The sequence below is a fragment of the Anomaloglossus baeobatrachus genome, chromosome 8 (assembly GCF_048569485.1).
Source record: "Anomaloglossus baeobatrachus isolate aAnoBae1 chromosome 8, aAnoBae1.hap1, whole genome shotgun sequence".
NCBI lineage: Eukaryota > Metazoa > Chordata > Amphibia > Anura > Aromobatidae > Anomaloglossus > Anomaloglossus baeobatrachus.
In genome coordinates, this window is record NC_134360.1 from 232,034,246 (window position 1) to 232,041,942 (window position 7,697).

The 7,697-nt window shown below is 41.1% G+C and overlaps 1 protein-coding gene across 1 annotated transcript in view; it reads right to left on the reverse strand.

Moving 5' to 3' along the window:
* LOC142250084 (3',5'-cyclic-AMP phosphodiesterase 4B-like) overlaps positions 1 to 2,127 on the reverse strand; it is a 412,078-nt gene extending 409,951 nt beyond the window's left edge. Inside the window, exon 1 of the mRNA XM_075322147.1 lies at positions 1,910 to 2,127. The gene's annotated coding sequence lies outside the window, so the exon portion shown is untranslated. The remainder of the gene's footprint in view (positions 1 to 1,909) is intronic.
* Between the last annotated feature and the right edge of the window lie 5,570 nt (positions 2,128 to 7,697).

A 7,697-nucleotide genomic window follows, 5' to 3' on the forward strand; every position in this document is an offset into this window, starting at 1 on the left:
AGTTAAAACTATTACAAACACTGAAGCTCCAAAATACATTTATCCTAATTTACATAAGTAGATGCAGAAATTCTGTAACATAAAAAAGTCACCAAAAGCTCATCTTGGGAAAGTAGCTTTAAACTGCCCTTTTCTGATACCTGAAGGACGAGAATTATTAGTTATCAAGGAGTTGTTTTTTTCAGACACCTACTAAGTAAGGACAACAATGAATCTTGAGTGTAATGGTCTCTATTTTACTACAGGTATATTGTATGTTGTTGTATATCAGTATACATCGCCTCATTTATTAAATTGTATGTAATTTGGCTAAAATGCCACTGTGCCCTATCTGCATTTACTGAAGAACCAGACTGCTCAGTGCTATGTAGCACTTATAAAGTATGGGATTATAGCACTTATAAAGTATGGGATAATACTGTATATTACATGAAAGTTTGTGCAGATGTTGTTTATGGTTGAAGCTATAATTGTGCAGTTGATGACCACCTCCAGGGTTGTGATCATTAGACACACACTACAAGCTGCTTCTATGTTTTGCATTGAATTATCAGATGGGTTCCCCAAGCAAAATTGTAACTTTATTACTTTTCACAACTCCCTTAGTTATTGATCCAACACAGCTATAATGATGGACTTTCAAGGAATTATGGCAGCATTCACAAAGAACTGACTTCTTTAAGGCTATGTGCACACTTTCCGTCGTCCTACATGCAGTTGTAATCGCACATTTTAGCCTTAATTGATTTAGCCAAAGTTGCCTTTTCCAGAAATGTAGCGCTGTAAACGTATGCGTATTTACCGCATTTTAGATTCGTTTTCAGCGCTTTTTACACGTTTTTTCCCTTGCATTTTGACAGATGCGTTTTCAACATCAAGACACTGCTAAATAAAGTTTAAACAGTCCAACAGAATGAAAAAAAAGAAAAAAAAGGGACAAATCTATATTAATGGGAAAAATAATGGAAAAACATATATTTAATTAAATTATAGCGGTAATATACATTTTATCGGTAAAATAGCAATAAATGCATATTATTCTTAAATTTAATTGTCGGACTATGTGTGTGTGTAAAGGGACATATCAAATCATTATTTTGATGTCCAAAAAGCATGCATTTTGGTAGTCCAAAACGCATGTTTTCTGCACTGAAAAAGCAGGTAAGACGCTGGAATTTTGATTTTACTTGCGTTTCGCTACTTCTCATTGACTTCAATGTTAACAAAACGCACCACATATGCAAAAACAATTGACAGGGTCCTTTTCTGAACGCATGATTTTTGACCAAACTTATGCAAATTTTGAGATGCGTTTTGAAACGCAAAGTGTGGACAAGAAATCATGAATTCTCATTGTCTTTAATGGAAAACCAAAACGCATGCATTTAGGCACAAAAACGCTGCAGTTCAAAACGGACCCTAAACGCACCTGAAACGCAGGTGAAAACGGAAAGTGCGCACATATCCTTAGAAACCATGTGGACCAAGCAAGGTGAATCATGCCCCCTATATAATACATCAATCCACTAAATTGTAATTCTGCTTGGAATCCTACCTATTTTAAGCATAATAGTGACAGCAATAACAAATGCATGCAAAGGCAGTCCAAAAACATATTCAGTACTAGAGTAATACAGTACATTTCAAGATTTGCTTTCCATGAAAGTTCTCTTAGGACAGCTGTGGCAGCAGCATCCTCATGTCACCCACCCCCACCCCCTCCCTAATTTGTGCTGTCAGCTCCACAAACAGGGAACCTATGAAGTTTTCAGGCGTGCATGCATGGAGCAGTGATGGCTGATGCCTCCATGCTTATGTACAGACTCAGTGAGCGGAATTGAAAATGAGCTGATTAGGAATAGATACAATGAAACATACAGAGTGATGTAACAAGAGACCCCGGACTCACCCATTCATCAAGGAGACCTTTTGCATTTGCTCATCCTGATCCCTCTGGTGTAACGTACACTGGCAGTATAGTGAGGGGGAGAGGGGAATTGTTCCTGATCCCCTATTGTCCTGTATCCAGAGTCAATGGCCTGGTACTGGAGTGCTTAAAGCCCCATTCATAAGACACAGGCTTTCCTCAGTCACACACCCGCAGATTCCAAACCCACCCCACACCGCCACCCCCCCTTCCATCTGGATATTCAGTCACGGCGCTGTCAGGCAGCCTCTGTGCACAGCGCTTTGGGAATTGAAAGCCTTTCCCCAGCACGGAACAAAAGGATAGATTTCCTTAACTTGCACAATGGTGTCTGTCTTATTCTGACACCAGCTCTCCTTTATAAAGGGTACAATTATCTTCCCGGTATGATTCATGGAAATGCCAGGTGCGTAACGGCAACCAGAGTGCACCGTCCTCCCCTAGATTTCCATAGGCTGCTGCTTCATTAGGAGACATGGATGGTATAGAATACTACTGGATTCACAGGAAGCCTTCCTCCAAGAATCAGAAGTCCTCGGCTCGTCCTCATCTGACCAGATCTTAAACGTTGGAGCCAGCAACTTATATGTTATATCTGACTTTGGGATCGCTAAATGACAACTTATTAAGCCACCCTTAATACTACTCAGCTTTTCCAGACCCCTGCATGGAACATTTTACTTGTTATATAGCTATACAGGAGATGGGTAGGTTAGCACTGCAGTCTTGCAGCGCTGGGGTCCTGGGTTCTAGTCCTACTAAGGACAACATCTGCAAGGAGTTTGGATGATCTCCCCGTGTTTGCGTGGGTTTCCTCCGGGTACTCCGGTTTCCTCCCACACTCCAAAAACATACTGATAGGGACCCTAGATTGTGAGCCCCAATGGGGACAGTGTTGCCAGTGTATGTAAAGTGCTGTGGAATTAATAGCGCTATATAAATGAATAAAATTATTATTATGGGTATGTTGCACTGTTGCAGTAAACCTGCTTTTAAAGGTTACTTTGATTTTTTTCATGCATGATATGTAGATGTAGCAGAGCTCACTTTTCAGAAGCATAGAGTACTTAATTCTTTTAAAAGATAAAAGGGATGACACGATGTTAAGGGGTAAAGATGGTCATCACAAAGTATGTGGCCCTTGAGGGAGAAAAGTCCACAGAAGCCAGTACCTATTTCAGCTGGATATGTGTCACGCACATTCAGATGAAATGTATTGCAGTGCAGAGACCCACGGAGTCCCTGCACCAATCAGAGGCGGGCAGCTGACGGTGTGCCAACCGCAGGCGGCACATAGCTGTGATGTCATGCGTTGTCCATAGCAGACACTCAGAAGACATCACCTGCCAGCCTCTGTACTGGCTATAGGAGAGGGCACCACACGTTGTGGGAGCACGGGAAGGTGAGAATAATTTTTTTTTGTGTGTTCGAGAATAGCAGCAGAATGGGTAACATTATTACAGGATGGACCCAGGAGGGGGAGACATTATTAATAGAAAGGGACTAGATGGTGATATTGTACCAGGATGGGGACATTATACCAGGATGCGGGCTATTATTACTGGTAGGGGCCCATAATGGAGAGTCATTATATCTGAAAAGGGCCCAGTATGGAAGACATTATACCGAGAAGGAGCACAGAATGTTAAACATTATTACTGCAAGGAGCCCATGATGGGGAACATTCTTACTGGAAGGGGCAAAATATTTTGATCATTGTTGCTGCACAGGGTCCAGGATGGGGGACATTATAACTGCAAGGGGTCAGGACATTATTACTAGAAGGGGCACCAGAGGGTGGACATTATTACTGCAAGGAGCCCAGAATGGGTAACATTCTTACTGGAAGGGGCAAAGTATTTTGATCATTATTATTGCACGGGGCCCAGGATGAGGGACATTATAATTGGGAGTGGCACAGGAGGGTGGACATTATTAGGCCTGTTTCAAACGTCAGTGATTCTGCTACGTATGTGCTAGTTTTTATACGTACCAGAATCATGGACATACGCAGACCCATTATAATCAATGGGTCTGTGCACACATCAATGATTTTTCACTGACCATGATTCCGTGCAGAGTACACGTGTGTCCGTGATTGCCGCACAGAGACTTGTCTTTTTTTTCTGGCATCACTGATGTCCCACGGACCACACTATGGTGTGGTCCGTGAAACACGGACCAGGAAAAAACGTACATTGAAAATAAAAAAACATTTTTAACTCACCTTCTCCAGCGACGCTCTGTGCAGCCTCTGCTCTCTGCAGCTTCCTGCCCAGCTCATTACTGTCGTGCATATTCATTATGCACGACACAGCAGACCCGGAAGTAGCTGCAGAGGTCAGAGAGCGTTAATTTCAGTCTTTGCAATTCAGAGGGTAAAATATGCAGCAAATCTGAAGAATTTAAGTAATGAAATGTACAGCAGTGGATTTCCCAGCAGATTTTCAGTCCTTTGTGGATATATTAAAAAAGTTAAACTTTCGCAAACAGTAGAGACATACTATATATTTTATCGATCAATATATTTAAGGCTGTCTTGGAATTTCATTACTGGTATAGAAGGATTCATGATACTTCTAAATACTTTAGAATCTATAGCAGGGAGTTCAATATCCCAGGAAATCCCCTTAAAGTGCACAAATCACCAGTATTTTCCTATATAACCTAAAGCCAGTGCTATACTGGCACTGTCATGCTGATTCTATACATTCCTTTACTTGTCAGCTAGGATGTATAGGTTTTGAAACACAAGCAAGTAAAGTTCGTAAAATGAGCAGCTTTTTGATTGACAGCAGCTGCCGATCAGCTAATAGCTGGCGTGGGTATTCATAGTGATTCCTGCCCCATGCCTGTTATTTATGCGAATTCTATTATAGAATCGTTTTACTAAATCACTAGAAAGGTCATACCCATGTGACCAGAAGGTTCGGGGTCTCAGCCAACAGAAAAATAATGTTGCTTCCTATTATCAGCTATGTTGGCTGAGGCCCCGCCCCTTCTGGTCACATGGGTATGAAATCCGCACAGATACTTTTAGTCACTTAGTAAAATGATTCTATAATAGAATTAGCATAAATAACAGGTGGAGGACGGACAGGCAGGGGGGCGGGAATCACTATGAATACCCACCCAAGCTATCAGCTGATCGGCAGCTGCTGTCAATCAAAAAGCTGCTCATTTTACAAACTTTACTTGCTTGTGTTTCAAAACCTATACATCCTAGCTGACAAGTAAAGGAATGTATAGAATCAGCATGGCAGTGCAGCTGCTGTAAATCAAAGAGCTGCTGATTTTACAAACTTTCCTTGCTTGTGTTTCAAAGCTTATATATCCTAGCTGACAACTACAGGTATGCATAGAATCAGCATGATAGTGCCAGTATAGACTTGGCTTTAGGTTATATAGGAAAATCCTGGTGATTGGTGCGCTTTAATATAATGATGGATATTTCTGTCTCACTGAGCACTGTGACTTTGCTTCTGGAAGTCATAGAAGTTTCTATGTTGGTTATAAATATAATGAGAGGGAAGTGTATGTGCTTCCTATAATGCTACGTACTGTTCCCTTGCGTAGAGCGAATGCTGACACATTGACATGACTTACTAATTGCCCTGACAAGTCACAGCATCTATCTCCCCATGTCCACAGTCACAGCAATCAAAGCTGAACCCCCATTGGGGCAGCAGATGGTTCTTCCCCTCCCGAGACTCCTGCTCATGTATGACCCTTTATAACCTGTCAGTTCTGGTGTAGAGGTCGTTTACATCCATTCTACAGAAAAAGCAAAACAAAATAACAAAAACGTTCTCTAATATATGAAATGTAATAGGAAATGATACATTGCATGTTGTGTCTTCTAGTGTTTTAATCGGTAAATTATTGACTGATGGATAATAAGATAATGAAATGCAACCTGCATATAAAAATATGATTTATTATCTTACTTGAAATCATTGTTGTGTCACCCACATAAACCACGGTCCCAGATCAATGTTATTCCCAGAAACCATCTGCACACTATAAATTACGTTCTTAGTAGATGCCTAAAGTTGAATTTCAAATAACCTGGTAGGAATAATGACAATAGGTTAACAGGGTTGTTTAGGATTAGCAAATCAGGGCTGCTTTTTTTCCCCTCTGAAAATAGCGCTACACATGTTTACATGTGTATGGTATTGCATTTCAGCTCCCTTCAGCTCAATAGTGTGGTTCTTTGTACTATGCATCACTTATCATAATCATAGTATCATTCTCCAACTCCTACCATATTTGCATTTAACCCTAGAACGCATACCTGGGGCCTCGCAGACCTGCTAGGTTACTTGTTTTCTATGGTAGATTGCTATGGTTGCGCGTTCTAGGGTTAAGGTTAGCACACACAGCAAGAGCAGGTGGAATGCAATAAAAAAAAAAATCCAGTCCGTCCAATATTACTCTATGGGGCAGCTCCCATGAACCACTTTTTTTTCTCAGCCCTAATCGGACCGAGAAAACAATTGCAGCATGCTGCTGATGGAATGCAATCCTGTTTCACTCACATTCAAGTCTATGGGGCGAGAGAAACATCGCACCACAATTGCATTACAGTGGAGTGCAATGCGATTTTCGCATCAGCCGGCAACGGAGGAGATAGGGAGATAAATCCCTCCCTCCCCTCCGCAGCTGTGATCTGATCACACGATCGGACCACAGTCGCATGACACTCGGCTCCCGATGTGTTGCGAGCGTGAGCCGAGTGTATGCGAGGACTCGCACAAATCCCTGTGTGGCCTAAAGGCCCTGTCACACACAGAGATAAATCTGCGGCAGATCTGTGGTTGCAGTGAAATTGTGGACAATCAGTGCCAGCTTTGTGGCTGTGTACAAATGGAAGAATATGTCCATGATTTCACTGCAACCACAGATCTGCCAAAGATTTATCTCTGTGTGTGACGAGGCCTTTAGCCTTATAGTTATGTACATCTGAACTTGCAGTACCATTTACCACCACAGCCTCATGCACATATTTTCCATAGATACTTATACAACATCGCCCCTTTTACCAATCAAAGTTGGTCTTGGGTAATCCCAGTTTGTAAGGACTATTCTCATCTTGTAAGGTGATTACAAAATGCTAGGATACTTTTTCACTATACCAGAGAATTAAGGGGAATGTAGGCTTTTTTTAGATATATTGTGAAATTAATAAGCATAGAATTTAGGACCCCTTGAGATAAAATAAAGTGTTTTAGCTTTAAGCATAATGTTTCTGTTCCTGGGATCTGAAAATGTTCTTTTATTTTTTTTCTTGAGATGGCAGAATTTCCAGTAAAATCCTATTATAGAAATGGTGTAGTGTTAGTAATGAGTTATATAAAACTTAGAAATCAAAACTTACCTTTGAATTATTTTCAGTTTCCAGTGTCTAGCAGTCATTTTGCAACATGTACTATAGAATTTATTCTGGTCATATCCCATTGACTCAGACTGCAGACGTATGAATGTAGACCACTACAAGTCAATGGAAGCAAGAGGAATCTATGGTTTGTGTTGGTTGAACTTTGCTTAGACCTCACTGGAAAGTCAATGCTCCTGCTGTGACAGATAACTGCTAGTGTGTCTTGGAGACAGAGGAATTGCTGTAATGGAACTGTGTTGATCTGAAATCCTGCAAAGCCCCCACTAAAAGCCTAAATCCGATATATATATTGATCAACCGAAAGACACACGTATCAACCGAGAGACACATTTAATGGCATCTATGTCTCTATGCTCCCAATTCATGCAA